This window comes from Nansenia antarctica, assembly GCF_963989245.1.
Source record: "Nansenia antarctica genome assembly, chromosome: 2".
NCBI classification, from domain to species: Eukaryota; Metazoa; Chordata; class Actinopteri; order Argentiniformes; family Microstomatidae; genus Nansenia; species Nansenia antarctica.
Genome location: NC_137675.1, coordinates 24,584,573 through 24,601,305, shown reverse-complemented (window position 1 = coordinate 24,601,305; position 16,733 = coordinate 24,584,573). Strand labels below are relative to the sequence as shown.

At 45.8% G+C, this 16,733-nt stretch overlaps 1 pseudogene across 1 annotated transcript; it reads right to left on the bottom strand.

Annotated features, from left to right (window-relative positions):
- Nucleotides 1–1,881: 1,881 nt before the first annotated feature.
- Nucleotides 1,882–11,090, bottom strand: LOC308150002 (kelch repeat and BTB domain-containing protein 8-like; annotated as a pseudogene). Its single transcript has 4 exons — nucleotides 10,943–11,090; nucleotides 9,278–9,356; nucleotides 3,926–4,153; nucleotides 1,882–3,354 (listed from the first exon to the last, which is right to left on the bottom strand). The product of its transcript is annotated as a kelch repeat and BTB domain-containing protein 8-like (transcript).
- Nucleotides 11,091–16,733: the final 5,643 nt, after the last annotated feature.

The window sequence follows — 16,733 nt, the reverse complement described above, 5'->3', positions numbered from 1 at the left end:
TGTTGAGACATTCAGAACCCACCATAAACTTGGTGACATTGAGAAAATTCGTTGTATTTTTGTGCCAATGATGGCACAAACGGTAGTCTAATTTATGTTGTGACATTTTTTATTTCTTTATTTTATAAAAAATGTTACAGATATTTCAATGACCCTAGCCAACAGGTCAAAGAAAACATCCTAGATCGATTTGAAATGCAACTGTCGATATAGCAACATAGCAACATATAGTCAGTTTCACTATGTTTCAATTTAAACTTTCGTGGGAATTTTTTGGGGATTTGCATTTACATTTTTGGAAAGGGCATTGTATAGATTAGCAAATCCCCCCAAAAAGCCAACAAAAGTTTAAATCATAACATCGAGACTATCTAATGCAGGAGGTTGTCATGATCATACTGTGGTCCGTGGACTCACGTATGGAAGTAATAGAAAAACTACAATTTCTTAAAGTATAAGTTACACATTTTTATGTGATGATATAAAAAAAAAAAAAAACTTTGTAACTACAACCATTGGATTCCTTGACCCTGAAAATTCCCACGAAATTATATAACAAACCTGACTAATAGCAACACACTGACATTACAATGTTTGCAATAATGGAGTTCGCTACATGCTAATTATCCTCCGGGTGCTGCTAATTGACTGAATCATGCCCAACTGATTAAATTACTTCTTAGTTTAGTAGTACACGACTGGACCACATATCCCACATTAACTTATAGTGTCCAACCGTGACCACATACGTTTGAGTTCCGGAAATATGCATTTAGAAGAGCTAAAACGGACATAAACGATTGATAATTGTTGAATTGTTCGTGTGCTTACTTCTCTGCCTCTCCCTTGCTTGGACAGCAAACGCCAACCAGTAGGTATGTTGTGCGCGTGTCATCCACTAGGGGGCACTGCTCTGACATCCTTGACCCATGACCCTAATGGTCAATATTTCAATATCATGAAAAACGTCCTATTAATACTTGATGTAGAATATAGTAAGAAATAATAAAACATGAAATAAGTATAGGCTTTCATCTTACCTGCACCGAACATTACAGCATTAGTCCTGTGTAGCACTACTTCTAATTATAGTAATCATACTAATCATACTAATCATACAGTTATAATAAAGTCCAAATTGATGGTACTGTCAAGAGCCTATTAATTCTGTATCGGAGGAGAGGGCACCAGAGCTGGAAATAGACCATCTTCTTCTCCAGAGATCTCCCAGTCCCCTCAGTAATTTGTCAATGGCTGTACAATGTAGGCCACTATGATGGGGATTCACACTAGGTGGAAAAGCCCAATTAGGAATAAATGGAATTGATGGCAAACCTCCAAATTCACAGTATATTATATTATATATATGTGGCAAAGGCTAGTATTATTATTTTTTTAAACTGATCTTTTCATAAAGTAAACACCCATCATATCGAGTCAGAGTCAATCTCTTTATTTACAGCGTAGATTATGTACATCACAATTGCAGATATTAAAGACCTCACATCATTAGCCTACTGTACTACCTATATGTGTGTTATTACCATAGATTATATCTATCGGTTCTTACACCGTCCAGCCGTACAGTAAGGGGTTCAGTGTTTGCAGTAACAATGGTAGATTAGTATAGAGATGGGATAACCGAAACAGGAAACAGAAGATGCAATATTAATATCTCAACCCTCTTAACGAAACCCTCACTATCGGAACGAATAAGAGATAGACTTTCATTCTTTTACATTTTAACCATTTTAGCAGATGCTTTTATCCAAAGCAATTTACATAGATAACAAAGTGTGTTAAAGGCACAAATACCAGAAAAGGTGAGAACATGCAAAAAGAAAACATGCAAAAAGATAAACGATATAACTAACGGGTCGTTCAGTTGAGGCTACGCGTCCTCATCCTCATTCTCATTCGTCGTTTACAGTCCTCCCGGGCCAGTCTCAGTCGTGACAGGATGTGCTTTTTGGGGAACTTAAGAGTGGCACATCCAAACTGGCTGACCCCCCGCAATGTCTCCGGCAGTTTCTCCCGACACTGCACCCAGCTACTCCAGCCGGGCTTCCCGCAGTACATGCTGTCGAAGAACCGCGAGCCGTTCTCCCCGCCCAGAACGTAGATCCTCTGTTTCCACCGGGCCACCCCCCCAGCCGCGATCTGCTTGGGGAGCCCCGGGAACACGGCCCCCCCACCCCCTCCCCCCCTCTCCGCCCCCATCACCTCCCGCTCCGCCACGGAGCCCCGCCCCTCCCGGAAGAACAGCACCCGCCTGGTGGCGTCCAACGGCTCCAGGTGCGTGTAGTTCCCGTCTATGAACCTAGTGGCGTCCCTCATGTAGCCCCCGATCGCGCAGACCCCTCCCCGCACCGCCACGCCGCCCGCCAGGCACGTGGCGCCCGAGTCCAGCCCCACGCGGCTCCAGGACTCGGTGGCCGTGTGGTAGACCAGCACGCCCGCGTGCACCACGGCACGGTTCTGCTCCAGCGTGGTCCCGCCGAGCAGGTAGAGGCGTCCGCGCAGGGCGGCGCAGGCGAAGGAGCGCAGCGGTAAGGGCAAGCGCGGTCCGGGGCTCCAGCGCAGCGAGGCCAGGTCCAGGGTCTCGCACGTGTCCAGCAGCGCCGCCCGGTTGCAGCCGCCCAGGGCGTAGAGGGACTCCCCGCACCCCAGCAGCCCCAGCATGGCCCGGGGCTGAGCCATGGACGGCCGCTCGAACCAGCGGTCCAGCTCGGCGTTGTACTCGTGCACCAGCGACGACACCGACCCCCCCCGGAGGATCCGCCGGCCACGAAGAGGCGCCCCCCGACCACCGTGCACCCCGGGCACTGCAGGGACCCCAGGGCCGCCAGCTTCTCCCACGTCCCCGTGCGCGGGTCGAAGCAATCCACCTCCCTCTCCGTCAGAGACTCGTCCTCTCTGTGCTTCAGGCCCACGCAGACGATCTTCTTCTCAAACATCCCCTCCCTGGGCCTCAGCGGACCCCCGAGACCCTCCCCGCCCACCGCCCCCGCGGGGCCCAGCTCCTGGGAGAGACGCCGGCTCTCCTCCGAGGACAGCAGGCCCGGGTGGAGGAGGGCCGGCATGTGGGCGTAGCGCTCTAGAGGCCGGTGTTCGGCCCAGCGGCGCGCGGCGTCGTAGACCTGCCCCTCCGAGCCCACGCCCAGGCGGTCGGACCCCAGCAGGCTTCCCAGGGTGCCCGGGTCCAGCAGGAGGAAGTCCTTCTGCCGGGCCACGCGGGGGAAGTGTTGGGCCACCAGGCGCAGGGAGGCCCGGAGGAGCAGCTGGTCGTGGTGGGAGCGGGCCAGGGAGTACATGCCCAGGCAGTTGTCCACAGAGAGGTGTTCAAACAGGAACCTGGAACAGACACACAGAAAGTGATTTAGATGGGTTGCTTAGTTGGGGTAACCGCAGGGTTCCCGGTTCGATTCCGGCCGCGGACATATCCTGCATGTCATCCCTTCTCTCTCTCTCACCCATCCTTCCTGTCATATCTCTATCATAATAAAAAGAAAAATATGAGTGGGAATGCCCCCACTCAGAAAATAAAGTGATTTAGATTATCTGTTCTTCACTTCACTTTTTTGGGGGGTTTTGTAAATAAGTCTTCTAACAGCTAAATTATTTCCTAAGTGCCAACTGTATTTTGGAGAAATTCCAATTCATGACACGTTCTAATGCTTTGGTCCTCATGTCGGGATCCGATGTAATGATCAGACTTTTGTTTTGAAAAATGTGAAGACATTTACACGTTGTTGAAAATCAACGACACATCGCTAGTCAACTAACACAGCTTGTTTTGTGAACCTGCTAACACCGAACTTCGATGTCCCGATGAGGACCAAAGCATTAGAGTCACGTGTCACATATACAATAGGTTACGCAACCCAGTAACCCAACGCAACCCAGTAACTATGACTACGGTTACCTAGAGCAACGGTCCTGGAGAGGCATCACTTGAAGCCGATTGGCCGCCACGAACAGGTCCTCTGCCGTGTCCAGGCAGAGCCCCGCCTCCCCGGTGTAGACGAACTGGATGACGGTCTCCATGACGGACGGGGTCACCTCCTCCAATCGGATCTCAGTGAGGTGGGACTCCACCAGGGGGCTGGTGAACATGGCCCGGAAGTACGGGCTCACCGCTGCCAACAGGACTCTGAAAGGAGATGGGAAAATCATTATTGTGATTGATATGGGGCTTTTTATTTTATCTTATTTTTAAAATTGTGATAGAGACAGTAGAGATGTGACAGGAAGGATGGGTGAAAGAGAGAGAGAGAGGAGGATAGAGACAGTAGAGATGTGACAGGAAGGATGGGTGAGAGAGAGAGAGGGAGAGAGAGAGAGGAGGATAGAGACAGTAGAGATGTGAAAGGAAGGATGGGTGAGAGAGAGAGAGGAGGATAGAGACAGTAGAGATATGACAGGAAGGGTGGGTGAAAGAGAGAGAGAGAGAGAGAGAGAGAGAGGAGGATAGAGACAGTAGAGATGTGACAGGAAGGATGGGTGAGAGAGAAAGAGGAGGATAGAGACAGTAGAGATATGACAAGAAGGATGGGTGAGAGAGAGAAAACCCTCTGCAAAATAGCTTCATACTATCTTATCCTGATGTGATTTTGAAAAGCAGCAACAATATTCAAATAGGCTGTGGCATTCAAACGATGATTGATTGGTATTAACAGGCCCAAAGTGTGCCAAGAAAACATTCCCCACACCATCACACCACCTGAATGAATAACAAGATGTGCTGGTGTTCCTAATAAACCTGATACACAACTCTACTGCGGCATAGAAATATCAGATTATGTGATTTAACCATGACATTATTGTTATTAAATCACAGCTTCTAACAGCTCTTGGCCAATCACAATGCTTGTTGTCATCAACCAATTATATAACAGAGATGAATGCGTGGCTTGGAACGCAGTTCAGATATTTCCCACAACCCCGTTTTATATCGACTTGTACAGCTAGAAAACCTAATCACCACATGCCGGGCCGGGCTGCCAGCCTCAAACAGCACAACTACTTACAGTTGCATCTTTGTCAGGTTTTTTGTCAGTTCACACCACTTACCAATTGTGGTATTTTAAAATGTCATGTACTATTTTAGTGATCGAGTACACCAACGCATCCATTCAAGTGAGACAGTATTCAAGCCTATCTTTAGTAGGAATATGTGTGACATTCCTTTGTGCCTGATAATGTGCACTGTTGGAGGTCTGCTCTGCACAGTGGTTCTACTAGAAAATATGAGAGGAGGCCTGGGGTGGTCCAGTGGTCTAGCACCATGGCCTGGGGTGGTCCAGTGGTCTAGCACCATGGCCTGGGGTGGTCCAGTGGTCTAGCACCATGGCCTGGGGTGGTCCAGTGGTCTAGCACCATGGCCTGGGGGGGTCCAGTGGTCTAGCACCATGGCCTGGGGTGGTCCAGTGGTCTAGCACCATGGCCTGGGGTGGTCCAGTGGTCTAGCACCATGGCCTGGGGTGGTCCAGTGGTCTAGCACCATGGCCTGGGGTGATCCAGTGGTCTAGCACCATGGCCTGGGGTGCAGGGTTTCCGTTAGAAAAATTTGGTGCCGGTCAACGTGTCCGGGAATATTTCAATTTACCGGACAAACGTGATATATTCCGGTCATCATATTCAAATATAATATAGCTGTTTGTCGCGGTGATTAGCTGTTGTGTAGCCTATATATGCCGTTTAATGTCTATTTCTCATCCGATACGATTAGATCGCGAACTATATAATAATATAAGCTTTCATGATTCGCATGCGCTACTATGGCATAATATGTCCAGGGCTGCACGCGCGCCACACTGGGCAGCCTAGTCACCGTTGCTACTTTGAATTACGACTGTAGGCTACTTTAAGATGTTTATTTCAATTACATTAATGGGATTTGAGTATGTAATTGGTAATTTTAAGTATGCCTAGTTTAGCTTTTGATTTGAACTTTTTCATTTGAACGGACTGCATCGATCGATCAATGAACGGACTCCACATTACGTTAACTGAAGTGTGTTAAATAGTTTCACGACAGTAATGTAAGTTTTTTATATTCTCTTTCCAGTTTTATCCTTTTTATCAATAAAACAACGTAATTTCTATAACCACGTCTCGCTGATTGGGAAGGCATTACGTCTAGCTGCCTGTCAAATCACACTTACTCGGACTCGGGAGTATGAGAATGGGGAGGATGTATCGGGGGGATACACACCCGTGGACTATTTCACCTTAGTGGCACAAATTAAACTCTAACACTATAGATCAGGGGTCGGCAATAGGCGGCCCGTGGGCCATTGCTGGCCCGTCACCAATAATATTTGGCCCAGCAGATTATTTTGAGAATCCCCCTTTATTTTATTTTTTTTTACAATATCGGACCGACAGTCCCACACCGCGCCTATAATGTCCGAATAGAGAATCTACCACCACCTGAATAATGCTTATTGTACTTTTATTCATGTTGAGAGTGAATGACACAGGGACAGACAATCAGGCAGCGGGGTGCACCGAAGCGCACTGACGCTGAACCCCTCATAGTGAATCATAAGCAGGTGGACACGGCGTGGTGCTGAAATAGCCGACATGCGGTGTGTGGTTTGAAAAAAAAAATAACATCAGCTCATTAAATCATTCAAACGTAATGTTTACGTATGTGACTGCAACACACATATGAACAGTAACAAAGCAAATTCTGTTTAATTTTCTGAAAAACATTGACAACAAAATCGGCGCAAAAGTGGTGGTAGGCCTATGCTCCTGAAACGACAGAGCAAACGCGCTATTAGGGATAATAAGTACAATGAGCCATAAGCCATTCATTCAAAATATACAAAATACAATTAGGTTATTAAATACAATAACGACAGGCTTGGTACTCACTTAATGTGAAAAGTGGCATCTCCCATCGGTCACTATTTGCTTGATATCTGGTGATATTGACGTCACTTTAATCCGCAGGCAGTTTTTTTTAGTTTTTATGCATCTATCGATTCCTTCGTGCGTCTTTATCACATTCATTGAGGAAAAGGACGACTCGCATGTATAGAAAGGGAACATTGTGAGCACGGAAGATTTTGCATTGATGAAAGGTAGGATGAACGTATAGTTCGCTGTCCATTCCTGTTTAAATGCCCTGTTTTCACCGTCAACTTTCCTCTTTAGACCTTTGGAGAGTGACATTATGTTTCTCTTGCTAGTTAGCAGGTTAAATGTTTAGCTAACTTCACCCGACACGCAAACAACCAATCCAATAATAAATAATGTGACCTTGTCTGGAGGAGGGGGGAATCATTCAGAATAAAAGTATGTTAAATAATTATTAGAATAAGTTAGGCTGCGATACATCGTCAGTCCACACATTTATTATTCAAAACTATGGAAAAGGGTGAAACTACGTTTCAACGTTGTTGAGAATCACAACACAAACTCACTAGTCAAGCCTAATACTGCAACGAAATGGATTGGACTGCTACCTTGTTAATTATAACACTACTTTACATTGTTAGCAGGCTCACAAAACAAGCTGTGTTAGTTGACTAGCGATGTGTACATTTCTCGAAAGAAAAGTCAAAGCATTAGAACGTGTCACATTTTTTAACAATCAATTACTTAAATTATGTTCGGGCCCGCCATCTAGTGGCTATTTTTTTTTGGGGCCTGAGGCCAAACCTAATTGCCGACCCCTGCTATAGATAGACTAAATTGAACTAAAATGATGGACACCGACTGAATAACTGAGTGGGGGGAAGACAGGTCTCAAATGTGGAACAATTATAACATTTAATACATAAAGATAAAACATACACAAATATATAACATTGATATCCCTAAACTCAAATGTAGTGTGGTATTGTCAACCTAATCTAATCAATCCTAATTAATGGTACCAGGAGCCCAGGTTGTCGATAGTAGCGCACTACTCCCGTAGTACTTCTCCCGACTCAGGGCTGGAACGGGCACGGCAGGCTCAATCAATGAACGGGGTTGAGATGGCCGCTAGCGTCCTTTACTAGCCGCATCTCACGGCCCTCGGTGGTCATTCACTGTGCTCTAGCACATCCAAAACACGCAGAACAGTAACCTTGACTCCGGTCACTGCAGTGGTTTTATTTAGACTAGATCAAACTAAATTAACTGACTAAACTACTCGCGCCGTTGAGAGACAGGGTTGCCAGATGGGGCGGGTTACCGCCGAATGGGCTACTGGGTTTAGCGGTTATTTTCACCGGACAATATGACCGAAGAGGTTTAAATATGTCGGACTTCAACAGATTTTATCGGACAAAGACCGGTAATTACCGGTTAACGGAAACCCTGCTGGGGTGGTCCAGTGGTCTAGCACCATGGCCTGGGGTGGTCCAGTGGTCTAGCACCATGGCCTGGGGTGGTCCAGTGGTCTAGCACCATGGCCTGGGGTGGTCCAGTGGTCTAGCACCATGGCCTGGGGTGATCCAGTGGTCTAGCACCATGGCCTGGGGTGGTCCAGTGGTCTAGCACCATGGCCTGGGGTGGTCCAGTGGTCTAGCACCATGGCCTGGGGGGGTCCAGTGGTCTAGCACCATGGCCTGGGGTGGTCCAGTGGTCTAGCACCATGGCCTGGGGTGGTCCAGTGGTCTAGCACCATGGCCTGGGGTGGTCCAGTGGTCTAGCACCATGGCCTGGGGTGGTCCAGTGGTCTAGCACCATGGCCTGGGGTGGTCTAGTGGTCTAGCACCATGGCTTGGGGTGGTCCAGTGGTCTAGTACCATGGCCTGGGGTGGTCCAGTGGTCTAGCACCATGGCCTGGGGTGGTCCAGTGGTCTAGCACCACGGTCTACAGTGCACACATATGCCCATGTCGGCATGGGTTAGAATCCGGCCCATGCCCTGCTGACATGCCCTCTCTCTCTCTCCCTTCCTCTCCTTACTTTCCTGTCTGTCTTCACTGTATCTGTCCAATAAAATGAAAAATATGAGTGGGACTGCCCCACTCAGAAAAAAAGAAGAAGAGATGAGTCATGAGCCTATTAGAATATGTGTGACATTCCTTTCTGCCTGATAATGTGCACCGTTGGAGGTCTGCTCTGCACAGTGGTTCTACTAGAAGATATGAGAGATTTAAGCGTTATGGAACGAGAAGGCGTGGTATGTCGTGGATATCGGCACAGCTAGTGGGGTGGTTAGGCACTCTGCGAAGCAGAGTGACGTTATATATACACCCCTAGCTGTAATATGAAAAGATGTGTCAACATTCCATTTAGCCGTGCGTATATCATGGTAGTCGTTAGCCTACCTGTGACACATCAGCCTCTTCCCCTCCACCAGCAGCGTCACGTCACACAGCTGCTGAGCGTCCAGGAGCTGCTTCAACCCTGAGGAAGAGAGACAGGAAGTCAAGGCAGATAGAGACAGGAAGTCTGAGTCAGGAAGTCTGAGTCAGGAAGTCAGAGACAGGAAGTCTGAGTCAGGAAGTCAGAGACAGGAAGTCTGAGTCAAGGCAGATAGAGGTTGGAATACAATAAATAAATAAATACATTTGAACTTTAAAACGTTTAAGCTTTAAAGTTTTTTTTTTTTCCCTGAGTGGGGCAGTCCCACTCATATTTTAATTTTATTGACAGATACAGTAGAGATTTAGACAGGAAGGATTGGTGAGAGAGAGAGGAGGGGTGACATGCAGGATATGTCCCCGGCCGGAATCGAACCAGGGACCCTGCGGTTACATGGTCAACGCTTAACCCGCTACGCCACCTAAGTGCCCCTAAAACGTTTAAGCTTTAAATGTGCTAAATGGCCATGATCAATTAGTAATAGCTAGTAATCAATGAATGAGACCATATGATAAATAACATTTAGTTAACACTACACGCTTCGTGTTTAAAGCATAATTATGTTGCAGGGAGGGAGGGAGAGAGAAAGAGAGGGAGGGAGAGAGAGGGAGGGAGAGAGAGGGAGAGAGAAAGAGGGAGAGAGAAAGAGGGAGGGAGAGAGAAAGAGGAAGAGAGAGGGGAAGAGAGAGGGGGGGAGGGAGACAGAGACATTGGACATTCCCCTCCACCTTATGCTACAGGGTGAAGTTGCCCACATACACTGATATAGGACCAGCTTAACCTTACCCTCCCCAAACCCTACCTTTAGACCCTACCTTTATACCCTACCTTTAGACCCTACCTTTAGTGGTGTACATAGCTTCATTAGAAGCAGTTCTATCACTTTGTATCCTCAGCAAAAAAAACAGTTTTTGTCCACTAACTTCAGGGCAGCTCCGTCGACCATCTCTCTCCATTCCTTGTCGCTGTCTGAGTCTCTGTAATCTTATAAACAGGCAGCGACATTTCACATTCAGCTGAGAAGAAATGGAGAAAAACTGGCTTTCCTGGTGATGACCTTTAACCTTTCATCCCTCCCTCTTTTCCAACTTCTCATCCTCTTTGTCTGCTGCTAAAGCTACCTTCCTTCTACCATTCTCAAATTATTCTTGTTTTCAATCGAAGAAAACGGTTTTCTATCTAACATTTATATCTTTTTACAGTATTATTATAACGCCACTGACCTCATGTCTTTTAGCTTGCTTTTATAGCATTTTCGCTTTTTAATTTGTCTAGTGTGTAATATTTGTGATATGTTATGTGACCTTTTATTTTCTTAAGATTGTTGTCTTTATTTGCACTTGACACCACGGACCTCATTGTCTCTTCTTGTTTTATAGCATTTTCGCTTTTTAATTTGTCTAGTGTGTAATATTTGTGATATGTTATGTGTATATGTGTATATGTTTGTGAATATGTCTTTCTGTTTTTGCACCTTCAGAAGAACCACTACAATTTCATTGTATAGGCAACTGTACAAGGACAATAAAGTCTATTCTATTCTATTCTATTCTATTCTGTTTCAGGCGGGATTTTAACTCACAACCTTCCGACCGACCACCAGTCCAACTCACTATCCGGCATCTCACCGTGTGTGACGTAGTCCCCCAGCGGGGTGGTGCTGTCATCTGGGAAGTCCTCCTCCTCTGAATCGCTGTCAGAGAGGGGCTCCCCGCCGTCCCCATCCTGCCAGGGCTGTGGCCTCCACGTCACTGTTCTCCCCCGCACGGAGCTCATCTGAGAGAGAGAGAGAGAGAGAGGGGGGGGGGGGAGAGAAAGAGGGAGGGGGGGGAGAGAGAGAGGGGGGGGAGGGAAAGAGAGGGGGGAGAGGAAAAGAGAGGGGAGGGGGGGAGGAAAAGAGAGGGGGTGGGGGGGAAAGAGAGGGGGGGGGGGGAAGAGAGGGGGAGGGAGAGAGAGAGAGGGGGGGGGGGGGGGGGGAGAGAGACATTGACAGACAGGGAGAGAGACAGAGACACAGAGACAGACAGATCATGACTACTGTGAACCAGCTCCAAAAAGAAGTGTTATAACTCGAGGACACACAGGCACCCTCAATTATCAATAGTCGTTGTTTTGAGCGCGCGTGCGCGTTTCATGCGCGTGCACGCGGGAAAAATCGGGTAATTGATGTGTATAAGGATTATTAATGAACTCACCGACACCGCCCCTGGTGGCCCAGTCTCTTGACTCGAACTTGCTATGGCTCGACCCGTCATTTTAGGGTTTGACACTGGAGTGGAACTGGAAGAAACATACAAATTAAACTTCTCATTCTACAATTTTAACATAGCAAAGTTTGACATGACTACCACGTGTACATTTGGAACACAATTAAAGACAGTCACGAGCACATGTCGTGACCACAGTCGTGACTACATACTGGCGCAAAGTGCTGCTGCACGAGGCAAGAGACAACAAGCAGCTAGCTAACTAACAACCACTTTGTAGTTCATAAATTAGCTAATGGAGTCATCGTTGCTTCTGTAGTCTACAGTTAAAATTCATTGCTTTAGATGTATTCATTACTAACTGGCTAATATTATGGAAAATGTAAACATTGCGTTAGAACAGGCGGCCTGTCTAAACTAGCTGCTAAAATCACAACTGGAAACTGGACTTGAAACCATCTCGTGTGGCTCAATTAAAAGCTTATATTCTTTAATTACTTTTACAGTGATTATCTGGCAGAATGTTAGGTAATAAACATCATGTAGCTAGCTCAATTTTTTCATAGAACGCCTTAGATGTACTTACATAGAACTTGACTTCTTTCAAATCTCAGACTCAACTGTCTGTGATACGAACTGTGTCAGGTGATTTGTAGGCCTTCTCACCCCCTGAGTATTACTGCGCACGTATTACTGCGCTATACAGTTGGGTAGGAGAGAGAACTATATTTTGGTAGCCGCGCAGTAATCACTACGACCATGGACATTTCTCCCTCCCCTTTTCATGATCTCGTCACACGCGATTTGCTCATACCTGTAAACCCTCCCGTTTTTCCCGGGATTATCCCGTATTTTACACTTCTATCCCGCTGTGATCCCGTTTAAATATTTTCCGGTAAATCTCCCGTATTTATTAAAAATAAATTTAAAAATAATTTTTAAAAAAAAATCTCGGTTTGAGAATTACCATAATGGATGTGCCTCTCAGGGATGTGAACTATGGAGAGGGACATCAACTGCCAGACGAAGACCTCTTCATTGGAGCAGAAACGAAGGCATTCATGATGAGTAATGCAGACCTCACCATTTCAACTAAGAGAAACATCTTTCAGTGAGTATATTACTCTGTAGTCACATACTTACATTATAATAATTAATTATTATTATGTCATCTTTTGACAGCCTGAGAATAATTATAGAGTTCCTGATATGTGTGCCACTATCTAATGCATATTGTTTGTTTTTTTACTATTACTCTGTTGTAGAACTGTGAGAAGCTTCTATGAAGCAGTTCTGCGTAAGATGTTTGCCTCCTTTCCGCTTGCCTCCCAACTCCTCAAGGACCTGAGAGTGCTGGACCCTGCTGCTCGGCTAGACGTCACACCAGGGACAGGTAGGGGCAGTTTACATTAGATTAGGGACAGATTACAATTGACAACAAAAATAATTGAGAATAAGATTAAGAACAGATAAGTCACTGTAAGGACAAACGATAACAAGAATCCCAATTTGCTTTGTACTTGTACATTGTTAAAAATGGCAAATACACTTTTCTATTCTATTCATCAAGATTGAGTGTTTTGAAGTATTGAATGGTAGACAGTCAGTTGTTGCTGTCTTAGTGTTTTCTGTTTTATTTGTCTGAATGTTTTCTGTAAAAATTGTAAAGCAACCTTGGGTTCTGTGAAAGGCGCTTTATAAAACCAAGATATTACTATTATTATTATTATTATTATTATTATTATTATTATTATTAGGAACACTATTGTTTTATTTTACAGTGGAAAGGCTAGGTGCCCTGTTCCCTCAGTTGAGCTTGAGGCAGGATAGGCTGAGAGAGGAGCTCATTGATTACCAGGTGACCAGTAGCAACCAACTCCCCCAAGAAGACAGAATCGACAGATTCTGGGGCCTTGTAGGCAAGGACTTGCAGTTCAGTGAGTTGACAAGACTTATGAAAGCTTTATTATGCATTCCACACAGCAATGCCAGCTCTGAAAGAGTATTTAGTATGGTAAGAAAGATAGTTACAGAAAATAGAATGGCATTGGACAACAGCACTGTTTGTGCTTTACTATCATGTAAAATTAACCACACTGGTCCAGCCCATAAATACACTCCTTCTCAGAAGGTGTTGAGGAATGCTAAATCTGCAACCTATGTGTACAACAAGTCCCTTGAGCATGGAAGAGACCTCCATGGTGAGTAATGTATGGCCTACATTGGTGATTAGTATGCCCTATGTCATGGTGATTACCGTAGTATGCCCTATGTCTTGTGCTGAGGAACCGAAGCTTAATTTTACTCTGTTGCATTTGCACTCTGTTGCTACTGTTTATATCCATTATATTTCTTAGGTTTTCTGAAATGACATGCTCACAATCTAATCATCTTACCATCTGTAATAATAATAATATTTCAAAGACGCTGTACTCAATGTACAGCTGTACTCACCCTCTCTCCTTCTCTCATATGTAAATATGTACTCAATGTACAGCTGTACTCACCCTCTCTCCTTCTCTCATATGTAAATATGTACTCAATGTACAGTTGTACTCACCCTCTCTCCTTCTCTCATATGTAAATGTGTAAGTGATGTGTACATAAATAATGAATAAATGTGTTTAATTGATATGCCCTTTTGTGTTTTCATGTGTATATAATGCAGACAGGGATGTTCAAAGTATTTCACTTTGAACCAGGTATCAAGCAAGTGGTTGCCTAGTGGTGATTTTAGGATTGACTGTGTGTACCCTTGTCTAAATGTAAGGGGTATGGTTTGTGGACGGTGGGGGGGAGAGGATGGCCCGGGCCCCGGGGGCACGCGGGGGGGAAATATCCCTTATTTTCAAATCCCAATGTTGACAGGTATGGATTTGCTCCAATCTAAAATATGTCCACTAGTTGGCAGCAAAGTACAGGCGTGGCTCCCACAAACCCATGTTGCCCCAGCTAGGCCTACCTGACTTCAAGTCAGTAGGATAAACTGAAACACTACAAGACATTTGTTGATATTCACAAAAGTAGATGCAAAAGCACATTAAAGATGAATTACATACTGTATTCATTACAGTAATTGTCACTCAATATTTAATTGAATGTTTTCTTGTGCTACCCGAATTAAGAAATGAAAGTAATAATCAAATTATGTGGAATGTATTTTTTTTTATCTTGTTATATGTATTAAGATGTACAGTAGCATTAAACTAGATAGAAGACATGTTTTGATGCTGCTTATGATTGCATTCCGTAGTCCCTCTCTGGTCCGTCTCATCAACATCATTTGTTTTGATGTACTATAGCCAAGATCAATGGGAAATGCACATAACAGTGCTGAACATGGATTCTGGATGGACATACTGCATCCAATTTCCTCTGGATGTTCAAAGGGGAAAGTGAAATGTGTGGTTACTTTTCCCCAGAAATTGATGTTCTGAAGTCAATGTTGTGCTTGTATGAAAGATATGATTTGAATTCACTATGTTGGCTGATAAGGATAATGGAAGGAAGTTTAGACAGTAAAACTACATATATGTTACCTATGGTTGCCAGCCAATGCCCTCTTACTACTGAGTCAACTCTCTTTATTTGTGACAACCAGACTAGTGCAGAACACAAGAGGCAGATGGAGAGTAAAACCCAAAGCTGGGTGTATTTATTGATTCCGGGGAATATAACAACATAACAAACTGTAAACACTACCATTATCATCACTACCAACAAGCAGAAGAGAAACAACAAGAGAAACAACAAAATAACTAAAATCATTCGTAAGAGCTCAGAATTTAAAGAGGGAACTAAAATAAAACCGAAAAATCGGAATAATAACAATAATAACAATAATAATAATAATTAAAACGGGATGAAACCGAAACACAACCGTCACTCCTCATCTTTACTCCTCAGCGTCAGCGAACTGGCCGTCCACGATGCAGCCGACGCGGGCGACCCAGGGGACCGGGTGGACGTGGTGGCGCGCTGGTTGGTAGGCATAACCTGGCAGGTGGAGGTGGGGCTCGGTGTGTTGCAGGCTCACCCCCCGGAGGGCGAAAGACACCACATCCTCAGGGCCTATGGGTGGGACGGACAGGGTGGTTGTGGGGTGAAATGGTTGTGGAGGTGAGGTGGTTGTGGAGGTGAGGTGGTTGTGGGGTGAAATGGTTGTGGAGGTCAGGTGGTTGTGGAGGTGAGGTGGTTGTGGAGGTCAGGTGGTTGTGGAGGTGAGGTGGTTGACTATGGGTGCGTTCGTAAATACGCTCTGGAAATCTGCTCTGGTTTTTAAACTGAAATCAGTTAATTTCCGAACGGTCAGAGAGCACAGGGCGTATTTATGAACGCACCCTATATGACAGTGAGTGTGTGACAGACAGCACCTCCTCAGGGCCTACGGGGTGGGGTGGTTGACTATACCAAAAAACAAAGTGTCAAGAATCCTGAATCCTAGTTGGCTATGAACTACTGAGGAGACTAGTGTGACGGTGCTGTTAATAAGTGAGGACATGGTGATACACCAAACAGTCCTGTGATTGGCCAAACAGGCCTCGTCCTGGCTGTGACATACAGTATTTACCCATTTATTATTCATTGTTTTATTGCCATGCAATCAACCTGTCAGCCAATTGTTGGAATTTGGTATTTTATGCCATAGCGACCCTGGAGCAATTAGTGGGGTTCAGTGCCTTGCTCAAGGACACCTCGACACGTGGCCAGCCGGGGGTTCGAACCTCGTCGACCTCGCGATCATTAGACGCCGGCGGCTCTACCTCCTGAGCCACAGCAGCCGCCCAGACCCGCCCAGTAGTACATTAGTAGGGGAACTCTCGTGACTCCTGTCTTACCGTAGGGATCCAGTCCATACAGCCCCGGTCGGTAGTCCGGGGGTGAGAGGTTGCTCGTCTCCTTGTCCCAGTCCTCTTCCTCGAGAGGGGGCGAGGGGGGGTTCGGGGCTTCAGGGTGGGGCGGATCTATTACTCCACCCCCGCCAGTCGTTACCAACTTCTTCCTGCGCCGCCACCAGTGATTCCTCCATCTCCTCTTCTTCTTCTCCGTGGCGTCCTTTGGCGGTGCGCTGGCCAGGCCCATAGGGTGACTGACTGTCTGGGGCATCCTGTATGCGGCTGGCTCCCTCCTCCCTCACAAGACTACTGTTGGCCTAGGAGACAGTTGTATTTCAGCGTTATTCACACTTTTGACTTTGTTGTTGTTTTCTACT